Source organism: Schistocerca gregaria, unplaced genomic scaffold, assembly GCF_023897955.1.
Source record: "Schistocerca gregaria isolate iqSchGreg1 unplaced genomic scaffold, iqSchGreg1.2 ptg000251l, whole genome shotgun sequence".
Lineage (NCBI taxonomy): Eukaryota > Metazoa > Arthropoda > Insecta > Orthoptera > Acrididae > Schistocerca > Schistocerca gregaria.
In genome coordinates this window covers 2,052,259-2,064,886 of record NW_026061759.1, presented here as the reverse complement: position 1 = coordinate 2,064,886, position 12,628 = coordinate 2,052,259, and positions in this window count along the sequence as shown.

Here is a 12,628-nt window from a genome sequence, read left to right as displayed (position 1 = left end):
ACTTACGGATTTCGCAGGTTTTTACTACATATGAACACTTTTCACATTCTCCCGTGCAACGCGGCTGCTAGTCCTCCTTTCATGCAAAATTTTAACGTTCTAGGTGATGTCCAAGCCACAAATGCCGTCTAAAAAGTGAATAATCGACGCCTAAAACTTGAATTGTACTACTTCTTTCTGGCTATTGCTTCAACTTAGAAGCTTCTTCTGTGTTCCACTATGGTTCTTTTAGTGTCTCCGCATCCCGCAGCACGCGACATAGCTTTGCAGACGATAAATGTAACCGTCTTAGAGAGAAAAGCGGCCAATGTGACGATATAACTTTAAGTCGATTCGATAACAAATGACGAAAACGGACGGATTTCTCAGGTTTTTACTACATATGAACACTTTTCACATTCTCCCATGCAACGCGGCTGCTAGTCCTCCTTTCATGCAAAATCTTAAGGTTCCACCTCATGTCCAGGGCACCAAAGCCGGCTAAAAATCAATAATCGATAACCAAAACCTGAATTGTACTGCTTCTTACTGGCTATTGCTTCAACTTAGAAGCTTCTTCTGTGTTCTACTATGGTGCTTTTAGTGTCTCCGCATACCGCAGCACGCGACATAGCTTTGCAGACGATAAATGTAACCGTCTCAGAGAGAAAAGCGGCCAATATGACGATCTGGCTTTAAGTCGATTCGATAACAAATGACGAAAACGGACGGATTTCTCAGGGTTTTACTACATATGAACACTTTTCACATTCTCCCGTGCAAAGCGGCTGCTAGTCCTCCTTTCATGCAAAATCTTAAGGTCATAGGCCATGTCCAAGCCACCAAAGCCGGCTAAAAAGTCAATAATCGACAACTAATATCTGAATTGTACTACTTCTTACTGGCTATTACTTCAACTTTGAAGCTTCATCTGTGTTCTACTATGGTGCTTTTAGTGTCTCCGCATACCGCAGCACGCGACATAGCTTTGCAGACGATAAATGTAACCGTGTCAGAGAGAAAAGCGGCCAATGTGACGATCTGGCTTTAAGTCGATTCGATAACAAATGATGAAAACGGACGGATTTCTCACGTTTTTACTACATATGAACACTTTTCACATTCTCCCGTGCAACGCGGCTGCTAGTCCTCCTTTCAAGCAAAATCTTAAGGTCCTAGGTCATGTCCAAGCCACCAAAGCCGGCTAAAAAGTGAATAATCGACAACTACAACTTGAATTGTACTACTTCTTACTGGCTATTACTTCTACTTAGAAGCTTATTCTGTGTTCTACTATGGTTCTTTTAGTGCCTCCGCATACCGCAGCACGCGACATAGCTTTGCAGACGATAAATGTAGCCGTGTCAGAGAGAAAAGCGGCCAATGTGACGATCTGGCTTTAAGTCGATTCGATAACAAATGGCGAAAACGGACGGATTTCTCAGGTTTTTCCTACATATGAACACTTTTCACATTATCCCGTGCAACGCGGCTGCAAGTCCTCCTTTCATGCAAAATCTTAAGGTCCAAGGTCATGTCCAAGCCACCAAAGCCGGCTAAAAAGTGAATAATCGACAACTAAAATTTGAATTGTACTACTTCTTACTGGCTATTACTTCAACTTAGAAGCTTCTTCTGTGTTCTGTGGTGCTCTTAGTGTCTCCGCATATTGCAGCACGCGAAATAGCTTTGCAGACGATACGTGTAACCGTCTCAGAGAGAAAAGCGGCCAATGTGACGATCTGGCTTTAAGTCGATTCGATAACTAATGACGAAAACGGACGGATTTCTAAGGTTTTTACTACATATGAACACCTTTCACATTCTCCCGTGCAACGCGGCTGCTAGTCCTCCTTTCATACAAAATCGTATGGTCCTAGGTCATGTCATAGCCACCAAAGCCGGCTAAAAAGTGAACAATCGACAACTAAAACTTGAATTGTACTACTTCTTACTGGCTATTACTGCAACTTAGAAGCTTCTTCTGTATTCTACTATGGTGCTTTTAGTGTTTCCGCATACCGCAGCACGCGACATAGCTTTTGCAGACGATAAATATAACCGTTTCAGAGAGAAGAGCGGCCAATGTGACGATCTGGCTTTAAGTCGATTCGATAACAAATGACGAAAACGGACGGATTTCTCAGGTTTTTACTACATATGAACACTTTTCACATTTCCCGTGCAACGCGGCTGCTAGTCCTCCTTTCAAGCAAAATCGTAAGGTCCTAGGTCATGTCCAAGCCACCAAAGCCGGCTAAAAAGTGAATAATCGACAACTACAACTTGAATTGTACTACTTCTTACTGGCTATTACTTCAACTTAGAAGCTTATTCTGTGTTCTCCTATGGTTCTTTTAGTGTCTCCGCATACCGCAGCACGCGACATATCTTTGCAGACGATAAATGTAACCGTTTCAGAGAGAAAAGCGGCCAATGTGACGATCTGGCTTTAAGTCGATTCGATAACAAATGACGAAAACTGACGGATTTCTCATGTTTTTACTACATATGAACACTTTTCACATTCTCCCGTGCAACGCGGCTGCAAGTCCTCCTTTCATACAAAATCTTATGGTCCTAGGTCATATCCAAGCCACCAATGCCGGCTAAAAAGTGAATAATCGACAACTAAAACTTGAATTGTACTACTGCTTACTGGCTATTACTTCAACTTAGAAGCTTCTTCTGTGTTCTACTACGGTGCTTTTAGTGTCTCCGCATACCGCAGCACGCGACATAGCTTTGCAAACGATAAGTACAACCGTCTAAGAGAGAAGAGCGGCCAATGTGACGATCTAATTTTAAGTCGATTCGATAACAAATGACGAAAACGGACGGATTTCTCAGGTTTTTACTACATATGAACACTTTTCACATTCTCCCATGCAACGCGGCTGCTAGTCCTCCTTTCATGATAAATCTTATGGTCCTAGATCATGTCCAAGCCACCAATGCCGGCTAAAAAGTGAATAATCGACAACTAAAACTTGAATTGTACTACTGCTTACTGGCTATTACTTCAACTTAGAAGCTTCTTCTGTGTTCCACTATGGTTCTTTTAGTGTCTCCGCATCCCGCAGCACGCGACATAGCTTTGCAGACGATAAATGTAACCGTCTTAGAGAGAAAAGCGGCCAATGTGACGATATAACTTTAAGTCGATTCGATAACAAATGACGAAAACGGACGGATTTCTCAGGTTTTTACTACATATGAACACTTTTCACATTCTCCCGTGCAACGCGGCTGCTAGTCCTCCTTTCATGCAAAATCTTATGGTCCTAGGTCATGTCATAGCCACCAAAGCCGACTAAAAAGTGAATAATCGACAACTAAAACTTGAATTGTACTACTTCTTACTGGCTATTACGTCAACTTAGAAGCCTCTTCTGTGTTCTACTATGGTGCTTTTAGTGTCTCCACATACCGCAGCACGCGACATAGCTTTGCAGACTATAAATGTAACCGTCTCAGAGAGAAAAGCGGCCAATGTGACGATCTGGCTTTAAGTCGATTCGATAACAAATGACGAAAACGGGCGGATTTCTCAGGTTCTTACTACATATGAAAACTTTTCACATTCTCCCATGCAACGCGGCTGCTAGTCCTCCTTTCATGATAAATCTTATGGTCCTAGATCATGTCCAAGCCACCAATGCCGGCTAAAAAGTGAATAATCGACAACTAAAACTTGAATTGTACTACTGCTTACTGGCTATTACTTCAACTTAGAAGCTTCTTCTGTGTTCCACTATGGTTCTTTTAGTGTCTCCGCATCCCGCAGCACGCGACATAGCTTTGCAGACGATAAATGTAACCGTCTTAGAGAGAAAAGCGGCCAATGTGACGATATAACTTTAAGTCGATTCGATAACAAATGACGAAAACGGACGGATTTCTCAGGTTTTTACTACATATGAACACTTTTCACATTCTCCCGTGCAACGCGGCTGCTAGTCCTCCTTTCATGCAAAATCTTATGGTCCTAGGTCATGTCATAGCCACCAAAGCCGACTAAAAAGTGAATAATCGACAACTAAAACTTGAATTGTACTACTTCTTACTGGCTATCACTTCAACTTAGAAGCTTCTTCTGTGTTCTACTATGGTGCTTTTAGTGTTTCCGCATACTGCAGCACGCGACATAGGTTTGCAGACGATAAATGTAACCGATTCAGAGAGAAGAGCGGCCAAGGTGACGATCTGGCTTTAAGTAGATTCGATAACAAATGACGAAAACGGGCGGATTTCTCAGGTTTTTGCTACATATGAACACATTTCACATTTCCCGTGCAACGCGGTACAAGTACTCTTTTCATGCAAAATCTTAAGGTCCTAGGTCATGTCCAAGATACCAAAGCCGGCTAAAAAGTGAATAATCGACAACTAAAACTTGAATTGTACTACTTCTTACTGGCTATTACTTCAACTTACAAGTTTCTTCTGTGTTCCACTATGGTGCTTTTAGTGTCTCCGCATACCGCAGCACGCGACATAGCATTGCAGACAATAAATGAAACCTTCTCAGAGAGAAAAGTGGCCAATGTGGCGATCTGGCTTTAAGTCGATTCGATAACAAAAGACGAAAACGGACGGATTTCTCAGGTTTTTCCTACATATGAACACTTTTCACATTCTCCCATGCAACGCGGCTGCTAGTCCTCCTTTCATGCAAAATCTTAAGGTTCCACCTCATGTCCAGGGCACCAAAGCCGGCTAAAAATCAATAATCGATAACCAAAACCTGAATTGTACTGCTTCTTACTGGCTATTGCTTCAACTTAGAAGCTTCTTCTGTGTTCTACTATGGTGCTTTTAGTGTCTCCGCATACCGCAGCACGCGACATAGCTTTGCAGACGATAAATGTAACCGTCTCAGAGAGAAAAGCGGCCAATATGACGATCTGGCTTTAAGTCGATTCGATAACAAATGACGAAAACGGACGGATTTCTCAGGTTTTTACTACATATGAACACTTTTCACATTCTCCCGTGCAAAGCGGCTGCTAGTCCTCCTTTCATGCAAAGTCTTAAGGTCATAGGCCATGTCCAAGCCACCAAAGCCGGCTAAAAAGTCAATAATCGACAACTAATATCTGAATTGTACTACTTCTTACTGGCTATTACTTCAACTTTGAAGCTTCATCTGTGTTCTACTATGGTGCTTTTAGTGTCTCCGCATACCGCAGCACGCGACATAGCTTTGCAGACGATAAATGTAACCGTGTCAGAGAGAAAAGCGGCCAATGTGACGATCTGGCTTTAAGTCGATTCGATAACAAATGATGAAAACGGACGGATTTCTCACGTTTTTACTACATATGAACACTTTTCACATTCTCCCGTGCAACGCGGCTGCTAGTCCTCCTTTCAAGCAAAATCTTAAGGTCCTAGGTCATGTCCAAGCCACCAAAGCCGGCTAAAAAGTGAATAATCGACAACTACAACTTGAATTGTACTACATCTTACTGGCTATTACTTCTACTTAGAAGCTTATTCTGTGTTCTACTATGGTTCTTTTAGTGCCTCCGCATACCGCAGCACGCGACATAGCTTTGCAGACGATAAATGTAGCCGTGTCAGAGAGGAAAGCGGCCAATGTGACGATCTGGCTTTAAGTCGATTCGATAACAAATGGCGAAAACGGACGTATTTCTCAGGTTTTTCCTACATATGAACACTTTTCACATTATCCCGTGCAACGCGGCTGCAAGTCCTCCTTTCATGCAAAATCTTAAGGTCCAAGGTCATGTCCAAGCCACCAAAGCCGGCTAAAAAGTGAATAATCGACAACTAAAATTTGAATTGTACTACTTCTTACTGGCTATTACTTCAACTTAGAAGCTTCTTCTGTGTTCTGTGGTGCTCTTAGTGTCTCCGCATATTGCAGCACGCGAAATAGCTTTGCAGACGATACGTGTAACCGTCTCAGAGAGAAAAGCGGCCAATGTGACGATCTGGCTTTAAGTCGATTCGATAACAAATGACGAAAACGGACGGATTTCTAAGGTTTTTACTACATATGAACACCTTTCACATTCTCCCGTGCAACGCGGCTGCTAGTCCTCCTTTCATACAAAATCGTATGGTCCTAGGTCATGTCATAGCCACCAAAGCCGGCTAAAAAGTGAACAATCGACAACTAAAACTTGAATTGTACTACTTCTTACTGGCTATTACTGCAACTTAGAAGCTTCTTCTGTATTCTACTATGGTGCTTTTAGTGTTTCCGCATACCGCAGCACGCGACATAGCTTTTGCAGACGATAAATATAACCGTTTCAGAGAGAAGAGCGGCCAATGTGACGATCTGGCTTTAAGTCGATTCGATAACAAATGACGAAAACGGACGGATTTCTCAGGTTTTTACTACATATGAACACTTTTCACATTCTCCCGTGCAACGCGGCTGCTAGTCCTCCTTTCAAGCAAAATCGTAAGGTCCTAGGTCATGTCCAAGCCACCAAAGCCGGCTAAAAAGTGAATAATCGACAACTACAACTTGAATTGTACTACTTCTTACTGGCTATTACTTCAACTTAGAAGCTTATTCTGTGTTCTCCTATGGTTCTTTTAGTGTCTCCGCATACCGCAGCACGCGACATATCTTTGCAGACGATAAATGTAACCGTTTCAGAGAGAAAAGCGGCCAATGTGACGATCTGGCTTTAAGTCGATTCGATAACAAATGACGAAAACGGACGGATTTCTCAGGTTTTTCCTACATATGAACACTTTTCACATTATCCCGTGCAACGCGGCTGCAAGTCCTCCTTTCATGCAAAATCTTAAGGTCCTAGGTCATGTCCAAGCCATCAAAGCCGGCTAAAAAGTGAATAATCGACAACTAAAATTTGAATTGTACTACTTCTTACTGGCTATTACTTCAACTTAGAAGCTTCTTCTGTGTTCTATGGTGCTCTTAGTGTCTCCGCATATTGCAGCACGCGACATAGCTTTGCAGACGATAAATGTAACCGTCTCAGAGAGAAAAGCGGCCAATGTGACGATCTGGCTTTAAGTCGATTCGATAACAAATGACGAAAACGGAGGGATTTCTCATGTTTTTACTACATATGAACACTTTTCACATCCTCCCGTGCAACGCGGCTGCAAGTCCTCCTTTCATACAAAATCTTATGGTCCTAGGTCATGTCCAAGCCACCAATGCCGGCTAAAAAGTGAATAATCGACAACTAAAACTTGAATTGTACTACTGCTTACTGGCTATTACTTCAACTTAGAAGCTTCTTCTGTGTTCTACTATGGTGCTTTTAGTGTTTCGGCTTACCGCAGCACGCGACATATCTTTGCAGACGATAAACGTAACCGTTTTAGAGAGAAGAATGGCCAATATGACGATCTACCTTCAAGTCGATTCGATAACAAATGACGAAAACGGACGGATTTCTCATGTTTTTACTACATATGAACACTTTTCACATTCTCCCGTGCAACGCGGCTGCAAGTCCTCCTTTCATACAAAATCTTATGGTCCTAGGTCATGTCCAAGCCACCAATGCCGGCTAAAAAGTGAATAATCGACAACTAAAACTTGAATTGTACTACTGCTTACTGGCTATTACTTCAACTTAGAAGCTTCTTCTGTGTTCTACTACGGTGCTTTTAGTGTCTCCGCATACCGCAGCACGCGACATAGCTTTGCAAACGATAAGTACAACCGTCTAAGAGAGAAGAGCGGCCAATGTGACGATCTAATTTTAAGTCGATTCGATAACAAATGACGAAAACGGACGGATTTCTCAGGTTTTTACTACATATGAACACTTTTCACATTCTCCCTTGCAACGCGGCTGCTAGTGCTCCTTTCATGCAAAATGTTAAGGTCCTAGCTCATGGCCAAGGCACCAAAGCCAGCTAAAATGTCAATAATCGATAACTAAAACTTGAATTGTACTACTTCTTACTGGCTATTACGTCAACTTAGAAGCCTCTTCTGTGTTCTACTATGGTGCTTTTAGTGTCTCCACATACCGCAGCACGCGACATAGCTTTGCAGACTATAAATGTAACCGTCTCAGAGAGAAAAGCGGCCAATGTGACGATCTGGCTTTAAGTCGATTCGATAACAAATGACGAAAACGGGCGGATTTCTCAGGTTCTTACTACATATGAAAACTTTTCACATTCTCCCATGCAACGCGGCTGCTAGTCCTCCTTTCATGATAAATCTTATGGTCCTAGATCATGTCCAAGCCACCAAAGCCGGCTAAAATGTGAATAATCGACAACTAATATCTGAATTGTACTACTTCTTACTGGCTATTACTTCAACTTTGAAGCTTCATCTGTGTTCTACTAGGGTGCTTTTAGTGTCTCCGCATACCGCAGCACGCGACTTAGCTTTGCAGACGATAAATGTAACCGTCTCTGAGAGAAAAGCGGCCAATGTGACGATCTGGCTTTAAGTCGATTCGATAACAAATTACGAAAACGGACGGATTTCTTAGGTTTTTAGTACATATGAACACTTTTCACATTCTCCCGTGCAACGCGGCTGCAAGTCCTCCTTTCATGCAAAATCTTAAGGTCCTAGGTCATGTCCAAGCCACCAAAGCCGGCTAAAATGTGAATAATCGACAACTAAAACTTGAATTGTACTACTTCTTACTGGCTATTACTTCAACTTAGAAGCTTCTTCTGTGTTCTACTATGGTGCTTTTAGTGTCTCCGCATACCGCAGCAGGCGACATAGATTTGCAGACGATAAATGTAACCAACTCAGAGAGAAAAGCAGCCAATGTGACGATCTGGCTTTAAGTCGATTCGGTAACAAATGACGAAAACGGACGGATTTCTCAGGTTTTTACTACATATGAACACTTTTCACATTCTCCCGTGCAACGCGGCTGCTAGTCCTCCTTTCAAGCAAAATCTTAAGGTCCTAGGTCATGTCCAAGCCACCAAAGCCGGCTAAAAAGTGAATGATCGACAACTACAACTTGAATTGTACTACTTCTTACGGGCTATTACTTCAACTTAGAAGCTTATTCTGTGTTCTACTATGGTTCTTTTAGTGCCTCCGCATACCGCAGCACGCGACATAGCTTTGCAGACGATAAATGTAACCGTCTCTGAGAGAAAAGCGGCCAATGTGACGATCTGGCTTTAAGTCGATTCGATAACAAATGACGAAAACGGACGGATTTCTCAGGTTTTTCCTACATATGAACACTTTTCACATTATCAAGTGCAACGCGGCTGCAAATCCTCCTTTCATGCAAAATCTTAAGGTCCTAGGTCATGTCCAAGCCACCAAAGCCGGCTAAAAAGTGAATAATCGACAACTAAAATTTGAATTGTACTACTTTTTACTGGCTATTACTTCAACATAGAAGCTTCTTCTGTGTTCTACTATGGTGGTTTTAGTGTTTCCGCATACCGCAGCACGCGACATAGCTTTGCAGACGATAAATGTAACCGTTTCAGAGAGAAGAGCGGCCAATGTGACGATCTGGCTTTAAGTCGATTCGATAACAAATGACGAAAACGGACGGATTTCTCAGGTTTTTACTACATATGAACACTTTTCACACTCTCCCGTGCAACGCGGCTGCTAGTCCACCTTTCATGCAAAATCTTAAGGTCCTAGTTTATGTCCAAGCCACGAAAGCCGGCAAAAAGTGAATAATCGACAACTAAAACTTGAATTGTACTACTTCTTACTGGCTATTACTGCAACTTAGAAGCTTCTTCTGTATTCTACTATGGTGCTTTTAGTGTTTCCGCATACCGCAGCACGCGACATAGCTTTTGCAGACGATAAATATAACCGTTTCAGAGAGAAGAGCGGCCAATGTGACGATCTGGCTTTAAGTCGATTCGATAACAAATGACGAAAACGGACGGATTTCTCAGGTTTTTACTACATATGAACACTTTTCACATTCTCCCGTGCAACGCGGCTGCTAGTCCTCCTTTCAAGCAAAATCGTAAGGTCCTAGGTCATGTCCAAGCCACCAAAGCCGGCTAAAAAGTGAATAATCGACAACTACAACTTGAATTGTACTGCTTCTTACTGGCTATTACTTCAACTTAGAAGCTTATTCTGTGTTCTACTATGGTTCTTTTAGTGTCTCCGCATACCGCAGCACGCGACATAGCTTTGCAGACGATAAATGTAACCGTTTCAGAGAGAAAAGCGGCCAATGTGACGATCTGGCTTTAAGTCGAGTCGATAACAAATGACGAAAACGGACGGATTTCTCAGGGTTTTCCTACATATGAACACTTTTCACATTATCCCGTGCAACGCGGCTGCAAGTCCTCCTTTCATGCAAAATCTTAAGGTCCTAGGTCATGTCCAAGCCACCAAAGCCGGCTAAAAAGTGAATAATCGACAACTAAAATTTGAATTGTACTACTTCTTACTGGCTATTACTTCAACTTAGAAGCTTCTTCTGTGTTCTATGGTGCTCTTAGTGTCTCCGCATATTGCAGCACGCGACATAGCTTTGCAGACGATAAATGTAACCGTCTCAGAGAGAAAAGCGGCCAATGTGACGATCTGGCTTTAAGTCGATTCGATAACAAATGACGAAAACGGAGGGATTTCTCATGTTTTTACTACATATGAACACTTTTCACATCCTCCCGTGCAACGCGGCTGCAAGTCCTCCTTTCATGCAAAATCTTATGGTCCTAGGTCATGTCCAAGCCACCAATGCGGGCTAAAAAGTGAATAATCGACAACTAAAACTAGAATTGTACTACTTCTTACTGGCTATTACTTAAACTTAGAAGCTTCTTCTGTGTTCTACTATGGTGCTTTTAGTGTTTCGGCTTACCGCAGCACGCGACATATCTTTGCAGACGATAAATGTAACCGTTTTAGAGAGAAGAGCGGCCAATGTGACGATCTGGCTTTAAGTCGATTCGATAACAAATGACGAAAACGAACGGATTTCTCATGCTTTATACTACATATGAACACTTTTCACACTCTCCCGTGCAACGCCGCTGCTAGTCCTCCTTTCATGCAAAATCTTAAGGTCCTAGTTTATGTCCAAGCCACGAAAGCCGGCTAAAAAGTGAATAATCGACAACTAAAACTTGAATTGTACTACATCTTACTGGCTATTACTGCAACTTAGAAGCTTCTTCTGTATTCTACTATGGTGCTTTTAGTGTTTCCGCATACCGCAGCACGCGACATAGCTTTTGCAGACGATAAATATAACCGTTTCAGAGAGAAGAGCGGCCAATGTGACGATCTGGCTTTAAGTCGATTCGATAACAAATGACGAAAACGGACGGATTTCTCAGGTTTTTACTACATATGAACACTTTTCACATTCTCCCGTGCAACGCGGCTGCTAGTCCTCCTTTCAAGCAAAATCGTAAGGTCCTAGGTCATGTCCAAGCCACCAAAGCCGGCTAAAAAGTGAATAATCGACAACTACAACTTGAATTGTACTACTTCTTACTGGCTATTACTTCAACTTAGAAGCTTATTCTGTGTTCTACTATGGTTCTTTTAGTGTCTCCGCATACCGCAGCACGCGACATAGCTTTGCAGACGATAAATGTAACCGTTTCAGAGAGAAAAGCGGCCAATGTGACGATCTGGCTTTAAGTCGATTCGATAACAAATGACGAAAACGGACGGATTTCTCAGGTTTTTCCTACATATGAACACTTTTCACATTATCCCGTGCAACGCGGCTGCAAGTCCTCCTTTCATGCAAAATCTTAAGGTCCTAGGTCATGTCCAAGCCACCAAAGCCGGCTAAAAAGTGAATAATCGACAACTAAAATTTGAATTGTACTACTTCTTACTGGCTATTACTTCAACTTAGAAGCTTCTTCTGTGTTCTACTATGGTGCTTTTAGTGTTTCGGCTTACCGCAGCACGCGACATATCTTTGCAGACGATAAATGTAACCGTTTTAGAGAGAAGAATGGCCAATGTGACGATCTTCCTTCAAGTCGATTCGATAACAAATGACGAAAACGGACGGATTTCTCATGTTTTTACTACATATGAACACTTTTCACATTCTCCCGTGCAACGCGGCTGCAAGTCCTCCTTTCATACAAAATCGTATGGTCCTAGGTCATGTCCAAGCCACCAATGCCGGCTAAAAAGTGAATAATCGACAACTAAAACTTGAATTGTACTACTGCTTACTGGCTATTACTTCAACTTAGAAGCTTCTTCTGTGTTCTACTACGGTGCTTTTAGTGTCTCCGCATACCGCAGCACGCGACATAGCTTTGCAAACGATAAGTACAACCGTCTAAGAGAGAAGAGCGGCCAATGTGACGATCTAATTTTAAGTCGATTCGATAACAAATGACGAAAACGGACGGATTTCTCAGGTTTTTACTACATATGAACACTTTTCACATTCTCCCTTGCAACGCGGCTGCTAGTGCTCCTTTCATGCAAAATGTTAAGGTCCTAGCTCATGGCCAAGGCACCAAAGCCAGCTAAAATGTCAATAATCGATAACTAAAACTTGAATTGTACTACTTCTTACTGGCTATTACGTCAACTTAGAAGCCTCTTCTGTGTTCTACTATGGTGCTTTTAGTGTCTCCACATACCGCAGCACGCGACATAGCTTTGCAGACTATAAATGTAACCGTCTCAGAGAGAAAAGCGGCCAATGTGAGGATCTGG